The 24,286-nt window shown below is 31.9% G+C and overlaps 1 protein-coding gene across 1 annotated transcript in view; it reads left to right on the top strand.

Moving 5' to 3' along the window:
* The first annotated feature begins 696 nt into the window (after positions 1–696).
* Positions 697–24,286, top strand: part of LOC108369415 (protein folded gastrulation-like) — a 45,153-nt gene continuing 21,563 nt past the window's right edge. Inside the window, exon 1 of the mRNA XM_017624515.1 lies at positions 697–791. The gene's annotated coding sequence lies outside the window, so the exon portion shown is untranslated. The remainder of the gene's footprint in view (positions 792–24,286) is intronic.

Below are 24,286 nucleotides of genomic sequence, written 5' to 3' on the forward strand. Positions count from 1 at the left end.
TTGGATTATACATGCCTACTTTGTAGGCGGGCGAGGAGTATCTCTTCGGATGAACCCACATTAATGTGGCAATAATTCTGGGACGAAAGCAAAAAAAAAAATTTGGGACAAACTAACTGACAGGTGGATTTAGAGCGAGATATTAAAAGTAGAGACATGTGTGTAAGCTCATCCGTACTCAGAAAAAAAGTCAACAAAAAAAAAAAAAGCAAAAAAAAGTTGCCCAGCTAACTGCTTGATTTGGTAGGTTCAACAAAAACAATAACACACTATGATATAATACATTTTTTATCTGAATAATCGACGAGCTTATGTTTAAAGCTAAAAAGTATTATTTGTGGATTCATTATTTGCACAAAGTGAAATGTACAACAGCTTTTGCATAATAAGTAAATGCAAATTTTCACGCTATACAAAAATTATCAAATAAAGCAAAAAAAATAAAATTAAAAAATAAACAAATGAATTTACATAAATGAACAGATAAACAAGCAAATCACTTACATAATATTGAATTTAAAATAACTGCATAACTATTAAAAATTATTTACAAAACGTTTTTATTAGCAGTTCTTAAATTCTATTTTATATTTTTTATGCTTAGAAAATAACACTGTTAGCACATAATTTAGTTTAGTAATTGAAAATTATTAATTAAGTTTTTGTTTGTTTATTTTTTTTTTCCTTTACAGCATCCACTTATTAATTAAACGCACAGTGCAGCGGCGGTAGTTTTTATAACAACAAAACGAGTTGGAAAAACTTCAATTGGTGCCTTATCACACGCAGAGGTATGTATGTATGTTTACACGTATATGTATTTATAAAAAGAAATATTTACGTACTTTAATTTGCGACCATTCCATATAAAACGTAACCACAAAGTAATAATTTTATGCGCGTTAGATTTCGTTATGGCCTAAATTCTGTACCCCAAAAAATATTTAGGTTAGGGAAGAATAAGAAAACGATTCGTATTCTAATGTGTGTGTCTCTAAGGTAAAAGTCTGGAAGATAATTTCAGAAAACAGTCGGGAATTATAGCATTCTCTACAAAAAGTGGACTTAATTATCGTTAGATACATAATCGTATTCTTACTTTGAATTCTAATTTTTTTTTGTAAAGTCTATTGTTTTTATAATCATTCTCCTATCTATTAGTTTGACAGTTTTTTTTAGAAAATAACTCTGAAATGGTCTTGATTTTTAATTTTTGAAAATATGTTCCATATTCCTAATTTTTTGTTTAGCTCAGCCATGTTCAGCTGGTTAGGTTAGCTTGGCTGATCCGTAGTACCATCAGTCGGTCCTTAGTGCTCCTAAGTAAATAGAGGTCTATAGTTTAACCATAGTGATAATACATTTTTTAGCAAGTTTAAGCAATTTGCTGGTCATTTGACTTCTGCTGTTTTCTTCAGTGAGGTCAGTGCCAAGGTAGTTCGGATCCAATCTTCACAAAACTGGAAAGAGACCTATCTCGGCAGCCAGCTCAAAAACATCCTATCTCAGAAAACTTTTCAAGGGCGCCCTATTTCAGAATTTGCTTGAAGAACTCGCTATCTCAGAATTCGGCTCAAAAACACTCTATCTCAGCATTAGCTCAATACATTTTCATTTGTGATAGGGCGTTTTTGAACCGAATTCTGAGAGAGGGCGTTCTTCAACCAAATTCTGAGACCGTTTTTCAATAAGATTCTGGTAAAATATTTATTTATTTTTTTTCATTTTTATTTCAACATATTTTGATTAAAAGTAAAATACTGATTAAAACAAAATATTTCACACAAAAAAAAAAACATATAATCGATAATCGAAAGAGGCTATTGCCTGAAAATTTTAAAATGCACTTAGTGGCATTGTGCTACTATGATAGCTAGTATGATGATAGATAGTATGATCGCTGTATTGTACCAATCTTTTGACTACAAAAAAAAATTTCCTATACCTTAAAAATTTATGCAATTAAAAAAAAAATCAATTCAACAAATTTTCGTAAAAATTTCGAGTTTTTAATTAGGTTTTGAGTATGGAGTTTTTTAGCACATTGAATTCTAGTAGAAGAAAGTACAAGTTTCAAATGGCTAAAAACTAGGATTAATTTTTTAGAGTTTTTAAAAAACTTCGAAATTTGTACGAAAGTTTTTGGATTTTTTTTATATTGCACAACTTGGAAACTTGGATTTAAAGGAGTTTTGTTAAAGAATAAACTATATTTTTATAAAAAATTAACCAAATTTAAATAACAACGAAAATAATACGTTAAAACTTGGCAAAAAGTGATACGGCTATAATTTTTTGACCACTGTATGTATTTTTTAATATCTTTTATTGGACATGCACATTGTACATAAAGGAAGTACATAACAAAATTAAAAAAAAGATGCCTTAAAAAAAGGCAAAATGAGCTTTGAAAAAAGGCAAACATTTTCAAAGCTCTTGCCTTTTTTTTAGTTTTTAGTGCCCTGAGAACACGCCCAGCATCTGGCATTGAATACATTTGTATTTAGTTGACAATTTACTTATGTAGTTGCCAGTGTACATAAATGTATGAAGTATGTATTTGTTTATTTGTACTTTTACTTGATATTTGCAAAAAGTATACCTCATTAAAAATCGCTATTTCAACAAAACTGTATAGTTAATTCTCATACCAAATGATATCTCTTTCCAACAAGCACACGTTTTTCCATCCCATTTTACCTTATTGTCAGCACAAAATTTATTGGTATGAATAATTCAGCGATCATTTACTCTCGTTTATTTATTTATTATTTGGTGCCGTACATATGTATGTATGTATGTACATCTGTATTTTCCTTAGCCATGACGCACTGTTTTAATTTATTTAGTTTAAATTTACTACTAGCGAACCGTGGCGTATAACGGTCGCGATTTTTATTTTTTTTTGCGCCTATACATCTGCTAGTTTTATACACACGTTTTTTAGTATCCATGCCGGTAATAAATTTTTTACCAATGACATTTGTGACATTGTCAAAAGTTTCAGCGAAAACAAGAAAAAATTTCATATCTTTTTTTCAAACTATTATGCCATTAATATACATATGTACATATATACACACATGCATAAAAGTTTATTATTATAAATGAAATCCGCGCTCACATTGTTTTGCTTTTGGTCAACTCTGCTGTGCTGTATTTATTTGTGAAAAGCTTTATTGAAAATTTAATTCACCCAGTTTTTAGTAGCTTCCAAAAAAAAAGAAAGCTTTCCGTTATTAACCTAAAAAAAAAAAAAAGAAAAAAACTTTTAATATTTTAATAGAAGTAAAATGTACAGTGTGGCATGAATTTTTGTTTAGCAAATCCAACGTAATTTTATCATTTTCATAATTTCTACTCATAATTTCTACTAAAACATTTTGGATTTTGCGGCAAAATTGTCTTTAAAACTGAATAAGCCAACTTACTGATATTTAAATGATTTACATGTCTTTGGTGAAGTCATCCTTTACAATAATACACCGCTTACCTGAAATGAAAAAAAAAATTGAAAAAAAATCAAGATATTATTAATTCAGAATTTAATTACTGATTAAGGTTATGCATGCACGTATGTATATAGGTTTGTACGGAATGCATTATATATTTCCAGCATGAATTTTTGAGCTTCATGGTTTGAGATTACATATTTACATATCTTCGTTTTAAAGAACAAAACCGCGTATCAAGAAAATGCAAAACCTTGTATGTAAGTTTGCCTTAATTGTATAAGAGAGCATAAAATTGGTCTTATTTCAAAACGGTTCTCTTTTTTATCGCCAATTATCTCTTCTTCTTATATCTAAGTAGCGATATTTTATTATGAATGGAGGAGCGTCCAGTCAGTAAATATCTTTTCTGGCACACAAGTCAGTTATGAGGTTTTGCACAAAAGTCAGATATGCGGTTTTGTACTTTAAACGATGATATGTATCTACTACATACATAAATGTGTACATACATAATGTTTCGCAATCAATATTTTTGCGATTAAGTAAGTTAAAGTCGTCAATTTAGTTTTGTTTTATATTAGTAGATATGTTTGCAAGAAATTTGGGTTGCATAATCTCCAGGATGTCCTAGATCACCCGTTCACCCCCTCTACTCTGGAGAGAAATGTTTTTATTGAATTCTGAGGATAAAAATACGTAACTTTTGTAAGAAACTTTTTTCCCGGAAGTGCCCTTTTCAACCTATGACCTTCGAACTTCAACTGATCCTAGACTTCTGAAATGTGTGAACACTAGGGTGGATCGACAAAAAAAGTTTTTCCAGTCCACCCCTAGGATTCAAGATATTTTGAAGGCGATCGCAAAAAAAATTTTTTTTTTTTGCCACGCCCCCCCCGATGGGCTATTTACTTTTTTTGACACTTCGTCGCCATTTTAAGTCCGATTTTAATGAGCCGTACACCGTTGTAGTTGGCGCGAATGGCGGGGTCACCTTTCTTGTGGATTGGGCAGAGCACACTTGAATTCCAGTCGTCGGNCTGACCCACCCACTAATTTTCGTCGAACACTGGTAAATATTAATCAGGAATTAGGTGCAATTTAGGTGCAGTTTAGGAAGTAGTATTGGCAACGGCAATCTTTTAGAGCATAGCTACCGTACATTTTATGCTATTCTACACATAATTGCGGAGCTTTCTTCGCTCTGGGAACATAATGCAGTAAAATATGGCGAGTGTAAAGTTTCAGTATTACCGTACATACATACATGCTTAGCATTTGTAATATTTTCGTTTCAGTTCTTGGATTTGAGTAAAGCCTTGATAAAACGATCTGCGTCATTTTTTTTAGGATGCTGTTGATAGCATAAAAACACATTCCGGATACCATACACTCATCAAGTGTTATTTCCTGCTGATAAAGTACTGCGAATTAAAATTGAGTCAGTCATTTGAATGACTATATACATACATACATAGTACGCTAAATAAGTATTTATATTTGTGCGTAAATATTTGGAATTACATATCAAAAATTTTCTGTTCCTTTGCAAAACCATAAGCTCTCAGCCTTGGTCGTGGGCGTAAACTTTCGGGTAATCATTTTATTTTTTGTACAATCATTTTAATTATATTTCATTTATAGTATGTAGCTGATGAAAAATTTGTTGAATTATAACAAAGCTTCTGAATTTGCGTATTAAAACTTTTAGTTTTTTTTGCAGCGTGTATATTCGATGAAACATACATATTTACATGCATACATTCACACATTTAAAGCCAAATTTCAAATTACTACGTCATTTCACCACACTGCTTAAAGCTACTAAATAAAAAGCTTTCCATCTCATCTCATTAATTAATTCGACTCTAAAGTTAATTGTGTCTTTCACTGGCTTAGTATTTCTGGGTTACTATGCTTATATTGTATAATAGTAAGTGGTGAATTAAAACAATAAAACATTTGTATACAACAGATATGCAACTCCACAGGGAGCCCGAAGAAAACAAAGACTGGAATGCGCGGCGAAACCAACTTTCGATTTAGCGATGTGACAGGTTTATACAATAAATTAAATTCACCTGTTTTATCGCTATTTTAGTATGAAAGCGCGTGTGCATAGTTGTGTGAATTCTTTGTTTATTTTTTTATTTTTTTTTCGGCGCCTACCATATTTACAGCGAAAATATGCGCGAACATCGCTTTTTATGCCAATATGAGCGCGATATTTTTTCAACGCTTATTTCCGTTGCTCACAGCTCGACAACTTGTCGCCATTGCGAATGTGAATGGCCGGCAAGTAAAAGCGCGCCATTGCATTGTAGCAGGCGGGTGCGTGCGGTGGATGCGCTACATTACTTGTATTAACAAACTTTTTGGTGGTACGAAATAAAGCAGCAGCAGCGGATTGGCGTTGATAGCGCAGTGTAATCAGCAACGCAATCAGCAATAAACAGAAAGAACAAGCGGAAAGAACGCCAGCAATGGCAGCTGCGACAATCGCGACTACGCGTAAATGCATTTTGTATTACGAACACCAATGGATTCGCCGGGCGCAAAAAAGTAGACATTAAAATATTTATGCACATGGATACATATATACACACATACAAATGTACATAAGTAGTATATAAAAAAATAAAAATATAAATTAAAAAAAATTATGCTGCAATCAGTGCCAACCCTGCTGGTCATTAATTACGAAAGTGATTTTAATATCTTATTTTTTCTTCGCGATTACCTACAAAGCTACATGCATATGTACATACATTAGGGCGGCGTAATTTCTTCGGAGCGAAACATTTGAAGAGAGTGTGTTGCAAATTCAAATTCTACGATTAAGTTTAAGCAAAACTGGCGAACAAACTAAATACCAAAAATTACGTTTGACCCGCCCAATTTTCAAAAGCAAAATCAGTGTATTGTATTGTAACTCTTTTGGTCGAAATTTATTTTTTAAGCATTTTTTTTACGAAATAAACAAGCTTAGCGATCAAAGCTTATCAATGTCAAAGAGCAAAAAAAAATAATAATTTCGTTAAAAAAAATTATATTACACAGATTTTTATTTAAAAAATTGGAAGGGTCAAACATCATTTTTGGTTGTATAGTTTTGTTCACTATTTTTGCTTAGAATCGAACGTAGAACTTTTTTAGAAATTAAATTACTCTCCCCTAATGTACATAATTGGTTTTTGGTATATGTACTTGCTTTTATTTCAATTCAATTTCAGCGGGATTCACAGAACTGTCAAGTAAAGAGACCATTGTAAATAATAATTAAATAAATTATACGTCTTCCGAAAGTTTTGCTGAGATGTGTCGTTTTAAAGAATTTTTTTTACACAAAAATTTAAAAAAATATGATTAGTTTACTCGTTTTGTACTAAATTACCGATACAATTTTGGTCAATATCTTAGAACTTAAATGAGATGTCCAAAAGCTGAGAACAAGAAACGAAAGATCTTATTTGAAAATATAGTATATAGTAGGTATAACTGCATCTATAACTAAAAATCGTCAAAAAGGTGCATACCAAAATCTTTTACCCCGGCGACATATATAATTGACTTGTTTCTTTGTAGAATATCTGTGAGGCAGAATACATATGTATGTATTTATGTATGTATATGAATCTGTGATTTTACCCTGCAAAAAATTGTGCGACTAATCTCTAAAGAGAGTATTCCGAGATTACTCTCAATCGGGTACAATTGGGCATTAATTAGTCGCAACTAGTCTCATACGGGTACTAATGGAGGTCAATTAGTCTCGACTCATCCCTTATGGGTATAATTGGAGATCAATTAGTCCCCAACTCATCTCTAACGGGTTCTATTAACGATTTAATGATATGTACGCACTTAGTCAATGAAATTTCATGTGCGACGTTGGCACACAGATAGAGTATTCGCCTAACAAAACTGAGCAACCCGGTTCGAATCAACTGGCGCAAGTTTATTTTTTATTTTTTAAAAGTGACTAGTCGCTTTTTATACCCTTTCGGGTATAAAGGTGAACAATTAGTCTCTACATAGGACATGCTCGAACAAAAGCGATCAGTTCATTCCATATAAAGAGATCAAAAGTGGTATTAGTCGCATGCTCGTTTGCGATTGCTCCCGGAGTCATCCCGGATTAGTCCCATTTTTTGCAGGGTAATTCTGGAACTGTGCCAGTCTGTGAAGTTTAAAATCAACAACCTTTCGAACTGAAGAATTTTGTTTTTGAAAGTTTTGACTTACAAACATATGTCGTTGGCTTAGTTCGCAAACGTGCTAAGTCCATTTTTTTTATTTTTCAGGAGGGACAAAAAACCGTCTAACTTTTTTTGTTGTCAATTTNGTCGCTTTTTATACCCTTTCGGGGATAAAGGTGAACAATTAGTCTCTACATAGGACATGCTCGAACAAAAGCGATCAGTTCATTCCATATAAAGAGATCAAAAGTGGTATTAGTCGCATGCTCGTTTGCGATTGCTCCCGGAGTCATCCCGGATTAGTCCCATTTTTTGCAGGGTAATTCTGGAACTGTGCCAGTCTGTGAAGTTTAAAATCAACAACCTTTCGAACTGAAGAATTTTGTTTTTGAAAGTTTTGACTTACAAACATATGTCGTTGGCTTAGTTCGCAAACGTGCTAAGTCCATTTTTTTTATTTTTCAGGAGGGACAAAAAACCGTCTAACTTTTTTTGTTGTCAATTTTTTTTCTAATCTGTAAATGCAGTTTTCTTCCTTAGTTCGTCTTGTTTTAGTACCAATAATCGGCCAATTTCAAAATAAAGCTGTTGCAGACTTATAGGCTCTTTTGGGAAAGATTTTATTCTTTTAATGTGAACTTAGCACATTTTCTATCAACCTTTGTTCCATTATTTTTTATTTTTAAAAGATTTAATTGTTTATTTTAAATATATTTTATTGTTTTAAAATAAATTATAACCTAATACAGCTTTATTTCATTGCTATTAGAAAAATAACTATTTTAAGTCGTAAATTTATGTACCATTTATAAAAGAAAATAATTGAAAGTAAGTAAAGAGCTATAAGTTTCTGCGAAACCGAACTTTATATACCCGGCGCAGGTATCAAATACTGTCGTAAGCAGGGGCGTTTTCCCCGATTTCAAACGTTTTCCATAATATCCTGAGTTAGACTCAATGAAATAATTGAACCACGTTTAGTAGAAATCACCAAATTGTAGTCATAAAGTGGGCGGTGTCATGCAGTCTTAATTATTGTTAAGAGATTGTTGTAAGTATTAACTTGGAGTAAATTGGCGTCGTCAGTTATTGAAATATCAGAGTTTCCGCATTTCTGAAATTTACCGTTAGATATACGGAAAGCGAATGTAATTTTGGTCCGATTTGAATAATTTTCACCGAATTTCTTTTCCGTACCAGGTTTATTAAGTGCACCGAGTTTGGAAGATATTTATAAATCGGTTACCGAGTTACACTTTTGCGGTCATAAGTGGGCGGTGCCATGCCCATTATCCAAAAATGTATCATAATCTAATTTTCTGCTGAGTCGTTATCGAGATCATCGATTTTAAGTGAATTAGCTTTAGTAGATACGCGTAGTCAATGCCCGATTTTAAAGATTTTCAACAGATTTCTTAGTTAGAGCCTAAATAAGGCTCGTACCGAGTTTGGTGGAGATCTGTGAATGGGCTACTGAGATATATTTCATAATATGTGGGCGGGGTCACGCCCATTTTCCAAAAATTGCACAATCATATTTTTTACAAAAATTCTACTTCACATACTAATTTTGAACAATTTGCATCCAATATTTACTGAAATATTGTAGTTTTTGCATCTTTAGAAAATACCTTTATATCGGAAATGGGCGTGGTTACAGTCCGATTCGCCCATTTTTAATACCAACTTACCTTGGATAAAGGGCAACCTACATACCAAATTTCGTTGAGATATCTCGAGTTATCGTGTACACGGACAGACGTGTTTATATTTTTTCTTGATTTTTTTGGACTTAGCACATTTGCGTACCAATGCACAACAACAAGTAAGAACGACATTACGGTAACTTTCTTTTTTGGTAATGATGTATTTTGAGTTATGCTATCTTACTGCATCAAAATCTCAATTTTCATAAAAAGTGGACTTAGCACGTTTGCGAACTAAGCCAACGATGTATGTACGTACTTCCATAAAAAACTGAAAATTATTTCCAAAAACGTATCCAAACGATGACGCGCATAGCAATAAAAAATTTTACCAAATGAAGAAGACTATATGTACGCGTTTCTATGTAGGGACATGTACGTATGTAAGTGTGCCGTGTCACAAAGCCACAAAAATAAATCAAAATGGCAATAAGTAATCAGAAACTGTTGTAACTATTATTGGAATTACCGACCAAGTGCGATTGCTGTTGTTGTTGTTGTTGTTGTTGTTGTTGTTACGCTATTGTATAGTTCCGTTTGCTGTTGTGTCACCTATTAAAGGCTAATAAAATGGCTCAATAGCTGGCCACTAAATAAATTACCAACGATTGACGGTTACTAGCGGTAGTGCGGTGATTTTGCGCATGCGCAATTGTACATATGTACATATATGTACTCACATACGTATACAATTGCACACCTGAGTTACACAAATTCGGTCAATCAATTTGAGTTATGGTTAGTTGGGGATACCCATTTTCATTGCTGTTAGCGTAAGCTTAGCTTTGTTGGGTGTTTTGAGGTACATACATCGGTACGTGGTTTTGTTTACGAATTCGATAGCTACAAGTGAGTACATACATATATCTAGTATTTGTAATTACATTTATACATATGTATGCGTTGCACCAACTTTTATGCGCTCTAAAACAAAGAGTTCATGGTCAGTGCGTGTCTGACGTACATACGTACATATGTAAATACTAGTTGGTTAATTGTACATTCGAAATAATTTGGCCATGGATTGCATCATTTGGTCTCACAGACATAATGCCAGTGACTCTGTGGGAATTTAAATTTATTCCTTTTCGCAACTAAAATGGCAATGCAAATGTGTATAACAAAATCTCTTATTTACCTAACAAATCCAAGCGATAATAGAATGCAAATGAGGCACTAAAACTAAGTTATTTAGCTTAATTTGGTAAATAAATATTTTAATAAAGTTTAGATATTTTAATGGTAAGTAATAATTGTTAAAAGTCTCAGTTCAGTTTCGAAACGTTGGCTGAACAGTTTCACAGAAAGTCTAAACTAAAAAATTTAATACGTAATTGGAATTCCTTCTGCAATTTATTTAATGTCATTTATTGCCTTCCATTACTTGTTGGCAAGTTACTGCATTCGTATTGCTTGAAAATTGAGCCTCCATATTCTCACGCTTTATCAATTAAACTGTGACACTTACTTGAAAAGAACAATAACAAAGAAAGTGCAATATTTATGTACATATGTGTATGCTCATACGTACAATATGCATACATATGTATGTATGTATAATGCTTACTGTATAACGATAAATATACGGGCACTCAACACCTCTGTGACACTTCAATCAATTTCAATTAATGCACTCATAGGAATTTCACTGCTGCTCAAATCCTGCTATTGTATTAAGTGAAAATTCAAAACAAAGTATATAACGGTTTGCATGAATATGTATTTGAATTTATACAGAAAGTACTACGTACTACATAAATTTGCAAATGACTCAGTTTCAATCAAAACAATGTCACACAAAGTTGAGTGTATAAATATAAAAGGCACTTTGAATAATTGACAACATGAACGCTTGAACTTTGTTAAATGATAGGAACAACAACTTATTTATCTACGCAAGAAAAAACAAATTCATGCGTGAAAATATATTTTATTTGTGCAATGAAACAGAAATAAAATAAAAGATGCTAATTAAATTATTCGAATACTCAATTGAACAAGAGAGCTGTGTATGCTCGTACAAATATACCTAGCCGCTGTGATAACAGCGCACCCAGACATACATACTAATTTCTAACCTACAATTTAGTGACTAGTTCCATAATGACTAAAATTTTTCCAAATGCAAAATTATTATATAAATTTTTTTTCAAAGTTTTTCAAGCTTAAATAAAAAATAAAAAAATTATTGATAAAATATTTTTCATGTTATAACCAAAACTTTATAAACCAAAGTTTCACACTTTAAGACTAAAACCAAAGAAAAATCACAAGAAATTTTTTTCATTATTTCTGTTGCTTGAAAAAGCACTTTGCTTTTGCTGTTGATTTCCTTGAAGGAATAAATACATATACGAGCATTTTTTTCTTAAGAGCTACCAACTGATTTAAGAAATTTCGATACACGAAAACAGCGCTTTATACAAAACTTTGAAAAAAAATTAAAATTTAAAAATTTTTAGTTGAATTTTAAGCTGGCATAAAAGTGGGTTTGCAAAAATTTAAACTTCATTAGCATTTTATTAGAAGTTTAAAAACATTAACATTAACGTTTGTTCAATGTCCGGTTAACACAAACCAGAGGTAAAAGCTCCGGTTAAATACAAGAACTCTCCCGTGGCGTGCTGTGTTGGACTCGGCCAAAATCGTTTAAGCGGTTACAGCGCCAATAAAAAAGAAGAGTGCTACCTCTTTGATAAAGTATGAAACATTGAACTTCTTATACATATGTACATGTATGGGGAAATCTTTGAAATCTTTTGAAATGAGCAATTATCAATTAAAAAAATTTAATTTTCAAAATCGTAGCACAATTTTTTCTATCATAATTATCACTTGTCAACGTAATTCAAGTACATACCTGTGTGATTAATATTTTTAAAAGCTACTCTATTAAAACCATATATTTAATATTTTTTCTTATTAGTAAGGTCAAGCCAGATTGCAATAATTCGCATAAAGCTGAAAATTGGTCGAATTATACGAACACCGCTATAATGACACATTTGTTTCTAAGAATCACCATTTCTGGGAAACAAAGATTCAAAAAATTCTTTTAGAGGTATGCAGTATGAACAATTCCATTTGTATGCGAGGTGCCACATCACTTTGTCTCATCGAGATAAGAACTATCACAAGAAAATTCACGATTTTTATAAAATACGCGAAATTCGGTTACAGTTGTGGGCAGCCTTTTTTCTCGCATTCGGAAACTCGGACATTGGTTTAATTTTTTATTCCGCAGAACCTACAAATCAACGCCAGAAAATCCCAAGCTGTAGGTCAGATCGCTCGAATAAAGCGTGTAGTGTAGTCATTTAAACCCTTAGTTATGTTACAAGTAACTATACGAGTGATATTAACGAATGTATTGAAACCAGATTGGACAGTACAGATGCTTTTAAAAGATTTCTCGATATAAGTAAATATATATCGCCACCTTAATTCACAAAGGCCCCTACAAACAAATTTTTTACTTTAAAGGAGAAGCAAAAAACATTTTCAAAATAGTATTAAATACAGGCAGATCTTTTTAAAAAGTGGCATGTATCTCCGTTGTTTTTGGTGTTAGTACCAATACAGTTTGTACGATTTTTATTGAAGTGTATCTTAATACCCCCTTCCAAAATCTGTGAAAAACGCAGTTTCGAAAAATGTGTTGGTTAGGGTCTTTGTGAATTAAGGTAAAGGATATGTGTTTCTGGTTATAGCATGAACAATAATTTTGTAAAAAAAAAACACTTGAAACACATTGTGAATATACGAAAAAAAAACACCATGTGAACGGTTTTTGGGTCACTGTATATTAAAAAGTGTTGTACTTAAAAAAGAAAATCTAACACAAACGAACTAAAAAGCAAAAAATAAACTTTTAAAACTTAAGATCAACTCAAGAATTAAAGAGGAAGTAAAAATAATAGATATCGTTTACATGATTATATTTTAACTGGTTGCAAACTGCCTCGTAAGTAATATCAAAACTAGTTCATTTTGCAATGCGGTACATAGGCACATAAATATGTATTTCCATGTACACCTTTTTATTGCAAAAAATTAATGGATTTAAACTTTGTGCNTGTTAATTTTTTATGAAAAATTAAATTTATGCTATCGCTTTATCTACGCCATTTTTTCACACTTCACCTGTTTATTAAATGTTGTTGCATGAATATTTCCAAAAGGTGCACATAAACATGCACACTAGTATATTCAATTGAACATGAATTTCAATATGCTTTTTTATGAATATGTTAAACAAAATATAACATAGTACACACATGCATACATAGGCTGTAGTGTATGTTAAGCTTGTAAATTTATTACGCCAATTTAAATTGCATAAGCTTAGCAAACAAAAACTTAATAAATAAACAGATTTTGAGCTTTTACGCGGATTTTAAGAATTATTACCGACATTTGCGTGCATACACATGTGTATGTATATGAATGCTTGTAAACATATGTATGTATTATTTTATTCGGTTATTTACAAAATATTTATTGTTATAAATAAAACTTACAGAATATATTAAAATGTAAGTTGGTGAAGTAACAAGCAAATAGATCAGCATGGCTATACTTTAGTTTAAAGAGCTGATTCTTTCTGATTTGTAATCTTGCTTTCTGTATATATTTACATTAGACTGGTAAACCAAAAAGAAACAACATCGCCAGTTAAATATTTTTGGCACTGAGAAAAACGAGTCCTTTCAAAATCGCAGCGCTTAATGTTAAGATTTAGTGGTCGCTCGTGGCGAATTTATATTTTCCATATACGAGTAAATAACACAAACAGAAATTTTTTCAATCTTAAAATATCATAACTCATTTTTAAGTCAACGTAGCGGAATGAGCGATACATATGTACATATATATTTTTGAAGACTGTAAACAAAGTCGCTTATGATTTTGTATTAAGGGCTGCTCTTTGGGAAGGCACAAACCAGCACTTAGACAACATACCTTTCATTGTACACAAGAAGTGACCAGGTAGCAATTCCTCAAGTTTTCTGCAGCTCCATCTGCTCAATAAAAAACAAATACATAGCCAGACCTTCTGAGATTTGAGAGTTGTATATTCAACCCAATACTAACAGTGGCTCCGAGGGCCAAATTATCAGATGTAACCTTACGAGGTACTTCCTAGCACCTATGGTAAAAAGCCTATTATCTTCTCAAAGTTATTGAGTTGAGGCTTGTATTGCCGAACTACATACATATATATGTGTCTTGACGGTGGTTGGAGAGCTTCCTGGCGAATGCTTCCTTCCACCTATCTTTAACGATGTGGCCCAAGGATTTGGAGATTGCATATTCTTCAGCAAGAAATAGCGGGGCACGTTCCCTAAAATTTAAATTTACACTTTCTCCACTTCACTCTTCTCCCCATCTAACCAGCAGCATTTTCTTTTAACGTTGTTTTGATAACATTACTGAAAGTTGTTGAGAAGATAGCCATATGTTTGTGAGACGTGTCACGGTTTGAAAATTTTACTTATATGCATTTTATTTAGAAGTATTCTTCATTTAGGATGCAAATTCTACCAATTTCAATATTCATTTCGCAAAAGGGGGACTGAAAAGTTTAAAAAGCATACACCTGCGTCCAACTAACTAGAAGCGAAATTCAAAATGATATTGTTTGCAAATTATGTTTATTTTTTTATTTTTAATGATTTTCATTTACAATATAATTCACTATGTAACAGAAAAAATGTTCATCAAAATTTCCAAATTTTTAATATTTAGAAAATTTTTAGGGTATGCAGTTCTGTATACCATTCAGTAGAGACTTTTGCGTTGGTGAAATGAACATTTTGCCTGAGATGACCGCTCGTAACATTTTTCGGAAGAAGCATTCTCTAGAATATTTTAATCCATTCACGACTTTCCAAATTTGCTTTTTGAAAGTCTCTTCAAGTAAGCGACAAAACGACCCTTTCAGGCGGCAGCTAATGGGTTAAAATGTAAAATGTTCTACGAAAATATTTCCCTTGCAGTTTTACTGCATATCTTTTAACCTTTAATTTACCATAGACATTTATTTAAATAATTTTTTCCACTTTTTTGAAAGCCACTTGCCGGGACATGGAAAAATTAGTAGGCCATAAAATAAAAATACGAGCTAACTTTTGCAAATCCATCGAGTATATTATTACTGGATATGTAGACTTTCAGAAAATATTGGCAAAGTGCGGGCTGGTTTCGGCTGTCGCATAGTGTTATCAAAGCAGGTTTAAAAAAAAAATTCACCAATTTTATATTTTTTTTTAATTTTCAGAAAAATTTCGGGTATGTAATTTCATAGATCCATTAAATTTTAATGTAATAAAGTGAAAGTTGCAAGTCAATAAGAATTTTTAACTACATATTTCCATCACTAATTTCTATAAGTTTATCTTCACTATTGTCTACAAAGGTTTTTGTTTAACAAAGTTTTTTGCACGCATTAAAAACTTGTTTGTCCACTTTGTTTAATCGCAATGCAAAATTCGTTGATCAGCAAGTTTTGATCACATTTCGTTGCACATTACAACTTATCAGCAATACATACATGCATACATGCATACATCTACACACATACACACATATGTGCATATGTTAGTTTGTTTTTTTTTTAATGCATTTATTTTCATTTTAATGCGAAAAAAGCAATTTTTAGCCGAATTGGATTTTCTGTAACCAAGTAAAGTCAATACACACTTTTCAGCTAAAAATTGTTTGGTTGTTGATTTAACCGGTTTTTTTTTACTACTCAATGACATGGAATTTACACTTTTTGGATTTTTTATTTCAGCCGGCAGTTATTATTATGGAATGTTCTTAAATTAAATTTGCGTGTTTTATATCGACCAAAATTGGTTGGACTAAAAGCAGAACAATGTTGTTTTTTATTTTGCTGTACTAAATATACCTGAAAAAATGTTGCGCCCGGCTTTGTTCGCATACTGTTTACTTACCGTTTGGTTTGCTGCAATTACTATTTTATGATGCTTTTTTAAACACCATCTGTTGAAAGATTACATTTATATGTAAGCGCTTTTTTTTAAATTCTCCCAATATATAGAAATACCTAAGTAAAAAAAATTATATGTGCGACAAATTTTTCCTCATTTTCTCTCACACGCAAAAGTGGAATTTACTCTTGGAACTCGAAAGAAAGAGGTCTAAAAAATATATGGGGGATATTCTTAGTCAAAATAAAGTCGACCCTAAAGTTAGTAACAGCTTTTTGGCATAAGTTTTAATGGGATATCTGTTGAGAAAGCTACAACTAAACTTAGAGTGGACTTTATTTCGATTACGAATATGCCAATATGTTTTGCCAATTCTAATGGCACTTTTACATCACGCTCCACAGGAAAATGCCGAAATTTTAGACACTTCTTTCAATATGAATTTTTGGTTAAATTTATTTATTTATTTTGGAAATTTGTACATTTGTACAGAGGTATGTATTGGAAAACTATTTTAAAAACCGGTTATACTTCGACTCATTTTAATTTGCATACGTTGTATACTTTTACTTATGCATATGAACATATCTACACTAGGCGACAAATAAAAGTGTACGCCTTGTTCTTATATAATATTCAATAAAATAGAATTCATTCTATGATATAAACCATATAAATCAAAATTTCACACTTATATAAAGTTCAAAGATATTAAAAAAAAATTATCAAAATTTTAAAAATTTTATTCAGAATTTAATAGAATTTTAGTCTTATAAAATGTAAGTTTCAAACGGCTAAAATAATTTTGAGATTTTTTTTAGATGGTTTTATGCTCTACTTCTCACACATGCATACATTTTGAATAAAATATTAAAAATGAAATGCAAATTTTTTGAATTTTTTTCAACTTTCTATAAGTGTAAAAGTTTGAACCATATTTTCATAAATAACTAATGCAAAACATTTTTCATGAAAATAGTTGTGATTATTATATTAGCACAAGGTGTACACGTTCATTTGTTGCCTAGTGTACAGATGTATGCACACACATATATATTTGCAATCAAAATATTTTGCCTAGAGGGCCACTGAAATATCTATGTACCTATGTAGATTTGGTGTAGTAAAAAATGCTAAAACGAAATGCTGCACGCCGATACTTTTAACGGCTTTCTCCCTGGCGTCAACATCAATCAAAAGCTATTGTCCAGTTTATGTTTTTTCGACGACTTTGTTGTTGCTGTCTGTCTTTATTGCATTGTCATTCGCAGTGTTGGCACAATGTCGCCATTGGCATTTAATGAATCTATCAAAGTGATATGCGCATGCGCCTCTGTCACGGCCACGAATTTAGCTACAGCGTATATACCTATATAAATGCATAACAAATACAATAGGGGTATTCACGATCCGATGCATACTGTCTAGCATGGTGTATAGATAGCGTAAATAGCATGTTTGTTGTTGTTTCATGTGTTTAAGCAAAAACAAAATAGCCAGTCATGCTATCAATGCACCATGCTAGACAGTATGCACCGGATCGTGAATACCCCTAATATATCAACATACAATACACATTAGTGTTGGGCAGTATCGATACCAAAAGTACTCAGAACTCAATTCTCAAAAGGATCGACAGTACCCGATTTTTAAAAGCATCGATACTGAGTACGCCAAAGTACTCAGTACTCATAAAAGAATTCGAATGTACTCAGTACTAACAAAAGAGCTCGAAAGTACTGAGTACTAAAAATACTCTGTTACAATCATCACCTTGATGCACGTAGGTACTCAGGATTGATTCAAAGTACTCAGTATTAACAGTCGAATAGATACTTAAAAGTACTAGCCATTTAATTGACGTAATTTGAGGTTACTATATTCATTTGAATGAAATGCTGCCAGCTTGTGAGATTTCTACGCCAATTAAAATGTTATCAACATAAGTACATTTATAGAAAGTACTCAGTACTCTCGAAAATACCCGATCTTTAAAATTATCGATAACAAAGAACTCGATCCTCAAAAGTAAAAATACCCACTAGAGTGGCCTCTAAAATATCCACATGATGGAACACTCGTTTGTTTTGTTCTACGTTCACAATAAAAACATCAACGAAAATTTCAAAATTAAAAAAAATTTTGGATTCGCTACTAGCGTTTGAACAAATTACTTATTTTTAAATCGCAAAAATTCGACAAAATTTTGACTTTGACCAGCTATAACTCAACGAATTTATAAGTTTACAATAAGTTTCAATGATATGTCAAATTCATCAGATTTCAGGTCGAAACTTGGTCAAATACGTGCGATTAAAAAAAATTAAACCCCAAATTAAAGGGGTGTCGATACAAAATTTAGATGTTGATATTTTTAAGGACCACCCTAATACTCAAATATAAAAAGCTTATCAATTGCATATTGAACTTCAATTGATGGAACTGGTACATTCATATGGCGTATGTATGTTGTGTGTATAGACAACGTCCGCAGCGGTTTCACATATCCAAGCTGCTATAGCCAAGAGGTGGTCGTCATGTAACTGTGCATGCTTTCTTCAATGCTAAGGCTGTATGTCTATGATATGTATATATTTATGTACATACATAAGTATGTACAGGTAAATTAATACCTTCATCTAAATACACTTGACCGACTGTCTGTCAGCACATTTATCTATTTTTCATTCTTCGCTATTTGCCTAGACTTCGATATTGTTTGCCAACAAACTGCTCCAAGAACCACGCACGACTATGTATTCCTATTTCTAGCCAGCTTTAACTTGGCCTGGCAATGCACAAGCGTGACATACGCGATAACACTCAGTCAACTACTAAACTGGCAGACCGCCACCGTTGCAGTGCACTTGCACGTACGATTGTATGTAAATATTCTTAAGCGCATATATGCAAACATACTACAAACAAGTATATCTACAAACATTCATACGTTTAAATAACTGCTTTACAACTGAATTGTTGTCTTTCAAATGCCATAAGTACTATACTCGTATGTATGTAGATTGGACTACTCTTATTTTAAGTACAGAGAGATAAGCGATGGTAAGAAAGCGTTGTAATGAAATGACACATCATCGCTCGTTTGTATTGCATTGTTAACAGTTTTTTGTATTATATATATATGTACATACATACATACATATGTACACACATATTACCTTTCATATTGTTTAATGAATCTTTTGTTATGGCTTTCAGCAAATATTATAACAAAGATAAAAATGCTTTTGGTTTTTTTTTTTGTAATTTTTATTTTCATTTATTCTTCCATTCTAAGTCGTTTGTCTGTTACAATTTTACCCTCGGCAATGACATTGACTGCTTTAATTAAGTTGCAAAACATAAACAACTACTTAAAAACTATAATAAGAAAGTAAGAAAAAAGCAATAAACTATAATGATAACAGCGGTAAAGCAGAAGAGACAGCAACAATTGCACCACATGAATTATGTTCCTTTAAGCTTATGTAATGAGAAACTTAAAACGTAGCACATAATTCAAGCTGATAATTATACCAAAGATATACTTTGTGTATGGGACGTTCCATACCAAAATGGACTTTTTAGGGCCGATGGACAAACATAAATAATAAATAAATATGAAATTTGAACTTGATTAATACTTTTTTAAAAACTTTACAGCAGAAAAACAAAAAAAAATTTATAGTTTTCCAAATATGTTGAGAACGGGGCGAGGAAAAAATTTAAAAAAAACAATCACACATTCACACATTAAAATTTCCTATGAAAGGAAATATTTTTAAATTTTTTCTTGAACAATTTTTTACGCACAATTTTTTTATAAAAAAATTAGTTTTTGAAAATATGCCATATAATTAAAAATTTTTTTATTTTTTTGAACTGCATACTCAAGCAGTTTTGTAGCACATTTAATTTTAGTATAATAAAGTTCAAGTTTTAAGCGATTGAAAACTGGCGTTAATTTTTTAAATTTTCTTAGAAAGTGGTTTTGCGTATTTTCTTCTTTAAGAAAAAAGTGCAAAAAGCCGTCAGCATAAAAAATATTAAAAATCAACGCAATAGCTTAAAACTTGCACTATATTGTACTAAAATTTAATAGGCTACAAAACTGCATATCCAAAAAAATTCTAAAAAAAATATAAAAAACTGTAAATTTGTAATGTACTAAATAGTTTTACTCAACTTCGGTGTAAAAAAAATTCAAAACTCAAATTTTGTAGAGTGCACCCCGTAATACTATACTTAAATATTGCGCAATACTCAGAGATACCATTGTGAGTTTTTTTGAACTTTTTTTGAGATGCTATATTTTCAAATGATTTAGTTTTAGATAGTACTCCATATTTTGAAATTGTAGAAATTATCGATGGTCAAAATGTAAAAAATTAAGAGTTATATGGGTCCTTTTTTAATTTACCCAATAAAAAATCCCAACAAGCCTAGTCCGACAATAGATTATTATATACCATTTTAAATGCCTATATATCCTCTTCTCAGACCATATTCGATCTTTGAATTCGAATCAAAAATAGTAATTCAAAAACTCATAAAAAAATTTTATTTTCTGACATAAATCGACAGGTCTCGGACCTCTAAATGACCTTTAAAAAATCTATAAAAATAGGCAATATTTATCATAAAAACGAATCAAATTAAGGGGTAGGATCTTGAAATTTCCAAAAAAAAAGCATTTTCGCTGGGCACCCTAATGTACGCGTTTATAAATTTACATATATATATTTGTATACTATGTATTTACAAGCACCAGGTATATGCATACATATAGCTCAATATTCGCATATGTATCAATAACCTAAAGGTGTGTGCATTAGGGTTGTCCAAAACACTCCCCTAGGATTGTTCTATACTAAAAAAGTTATAGGCCTATTTATTCATTTTGAAATCAAAAAATATTTCCATGTATTTTATATGGTGGAAAAAAACATTTTTTCGTAGAAACGGTATAAAAATCTATATTTTTCGATCCGAAAGCTTTGTTTATCTTCAGGAGACTTTCAATAATAATTCACAATAGTTTATTTAACCATTCATTTTTAATATTAACAATTTTTAAAACCCCAAAAAATTTTATCGGAGTACCCAAAAAAACACAGCTGGTATTTAAAAACAGATAAAAGATATTGAATATTTTTTAATTTCCAATTAAAAATACAAGAGTATATGTTTTCGATTTCGAACAATCCCAGCTGGTGAGGGCAATAGATACTGACTTTCNTATATTTTTCGATACTGACTTTCTTCCCCCCCATAATGCGCATACTACATCACACATCTAATAATTACAGTGGCTCAGCAATATTGAAATGTATTTCTTTATGTACGATTTGAAATTCACATACAAAAGCATTAAGACATACATATGTACATATGTATGTATATATTTATTTATGTTAGGTCTGGTCAAGCGCCCATATAAATTACTTAAGTTTTTTTGCTGTTTGCTTGTTCGGTTTCGCATTTCAAGGTGGCGCTTTTGTAAATTGGAAACAGTAATTTGAAATATGTAACAAATACCACAAAGAGAATGTCAATTGAGTGCTGGTTTAAAATAAACAAAGGTGAATGTAGGTTCATGCACTATCTGTGTACTTACATACATATATATATGTATGTATGTATCAACATGCAAACAAAACTATTAGCTTTAGGGTGGTACATACACGTTTGCTATTTAAATCTTTTTTCGATTATTTATGGGCCAAAGATACATAGTCGATTCAGCAGCGCAAGTACGCGACTAAAAACCTATCCTGATCCAAATCAGTCGATAAACCACTTTTTAAACCCATTTGACAATATGTTTTCACTTATTTGACGACAAATGTCACTGAATTTGATATAGTCAAAACCAGTCTTAAGATTCCACGTTCTTCATCGTTCAGTAGGGAAGAGTATTTAAAAATTGAAGTTATAAGCTTATACAGCCCTCTGCTGGAATGCGGCGTATCTTCGATTTTTCGAAGAGCCATAGAATAGGTCGTACCGTAATTTCGAAATTTGCAGGCAATGTTCGGAGTTTGTAATGTTATGCAGTGCATTTTGCATAGTAGGTGGGCCACAGACTGCTGCAGACCCTACAGGATCGCAGACCTTTCTATTTACTACTAGCCAAAGCGCTTAGAGATGCATCTCTTTACGTACAGGTTGCGTCTGTGAGTGCGACAAAAAAATTTTAACAAACGACATTTGATGAATCTTGGCCCAACCAATGAGTTCTTTATCTTTTATAAACGAAAATGCCTTAAACCAAAAAAACGAACACCTATAAATAAAATCTCTAGCGCATTTTTCACTCAAAACAGCTGCCCTGTTACTACTCTATATAAACGCATACCAAACATTTCATGCATATCTACCGAATTTTACGTGAATAGTTTTCTTCAAATCTACAAAAAAAAAAAAAATACAAAAATTCTTCGAACATAAAAAAGCGAAAAGACCAAAAGAACTGTGCGTTTTCAGACATGAAAACAAACTCTGCGCAAGTGACGAATATGTATGCTACGTCAGACATTTGGACATTTTGGGTGTGACAAGTGGCAGTGCTCAGGCAGTACTTAACTAAAATAATAAAAACAATCAAGAAATAATGTGTGAAATCTTTGTCTGTCTTCTAGTTTGCCTGACATGCACAAAAACATTCCACGAATGTCTTGAGTAAAAATAGAAGAAAAAAATAGATATGTACCTTCAGAAACTTCAAAACTCGTATGTATGTATGTATGCATATCCAAGAAAAATAAATCAAATCTGATTGATGAGACGCATGAAAAGAAGCGCCTGCTGTTAATGGCACTGTCGATTGTGGTGATTTTGGTTAAGGACACAACAAACCGCTTTGACAAATGAAGCTAACGTCAAAGCAGTATAACTACAGCATTGTGGCCTAATTATTGTACATATATTTCGAATTAAATGACTTCTTGTGCATAGCTGAGCTGAGCTCAAGCAAGCATGCAAAGGTAATTTTCCACTAAATTCAAAGTATAAATAGCGGTTATCGGGTTGTAGGTTGTGGTTGCGGCTGACAGCTAAGTGCATTAATACGTATGCATGTAGTATACCTGTGTTAATATGTATGCATGTGTGTGCTGGTGAGTTGTTTGTAAATTTTTACATCTCCAAAAGTTGAGCGCAAATAAAAACGATAAAACTGCATTCTACGTTGATTTACTGGCGCATTAATGGCTTGAAGTTTTCTTGAATCTTCCTGGCAGGTAGCAGCGATTTTGTAAAGGTGATAATTTCGTACACACGTATGTATGTATCCATAAGTACCTGCTGATGCGGGAACATTTTTTTTTACAAAAAAAAATGCCTTTTTTACTACATACTTCAACAGTTTCAGTGTCCTTTTAGCTGTCTTGCATTCCTTATACTGATGTCCATTTCTATGAAATCAGTTTTTTCACCAGAAATGCTTTTTTCCTACATTATCTTAGTTTTAGCTGTATTTTTTATTTTTTTTTTTTCAAAAATATATGCTACCTTTGTATTACTCGTATGGACGAGTATTTTACCCTTACTTACAGGACGATACTTTTGTTTCCTTTTTTTGAATAAATTGTTAAATTGTTTTAAGAGGATCACATAGAAGCATCGGTACGTTTAAAATCCGCCAGAAAATAAGTTGGCAATTTTCCCTCAAAATTTAAATATCTAAATTAATTGAAATACTTCCAGGTATTAATCTTTTTCCAATAGGCACACACTAGCTGCTTACTTTTGTACTGTAAAGTAGTACCATACTCTTCTCAGTGTATGCCTTTATTGATTGAAAAACTCATAGCTTTGCTGACCTGCCTCAGTTGCGCATCTGTAGCAGTCGTTAATTTAGTATTTAGTTGGCACCAACGCCAACCGAAAAGCCAGCGGCTATCCCACCCGATGTTTGAACTCTTGAGAGTAAAAATTGGCCATAAATATTTTGTAATTAAAAAATTATATTT

The sequence above is a fragment of the Rhagoletis zephyria genome, unplaced genomic scaffold, assembly GCF_001687245.7.
Source record: "Rhagoletis zephyria isolate East Lansing unplaced genomic scaffold, Rhagoletis_zephyria_1.1 Rzeph_scaffold_03660, whole genome shotgun sequence".
Classification (NCBI taxonomy): domain Eukaryota; kingdom Metazoa; phylum Arthropoda; class Insecta; order Diptera; family Tephritidae; genus Rhagoletis; species Rhagoletis zephyria.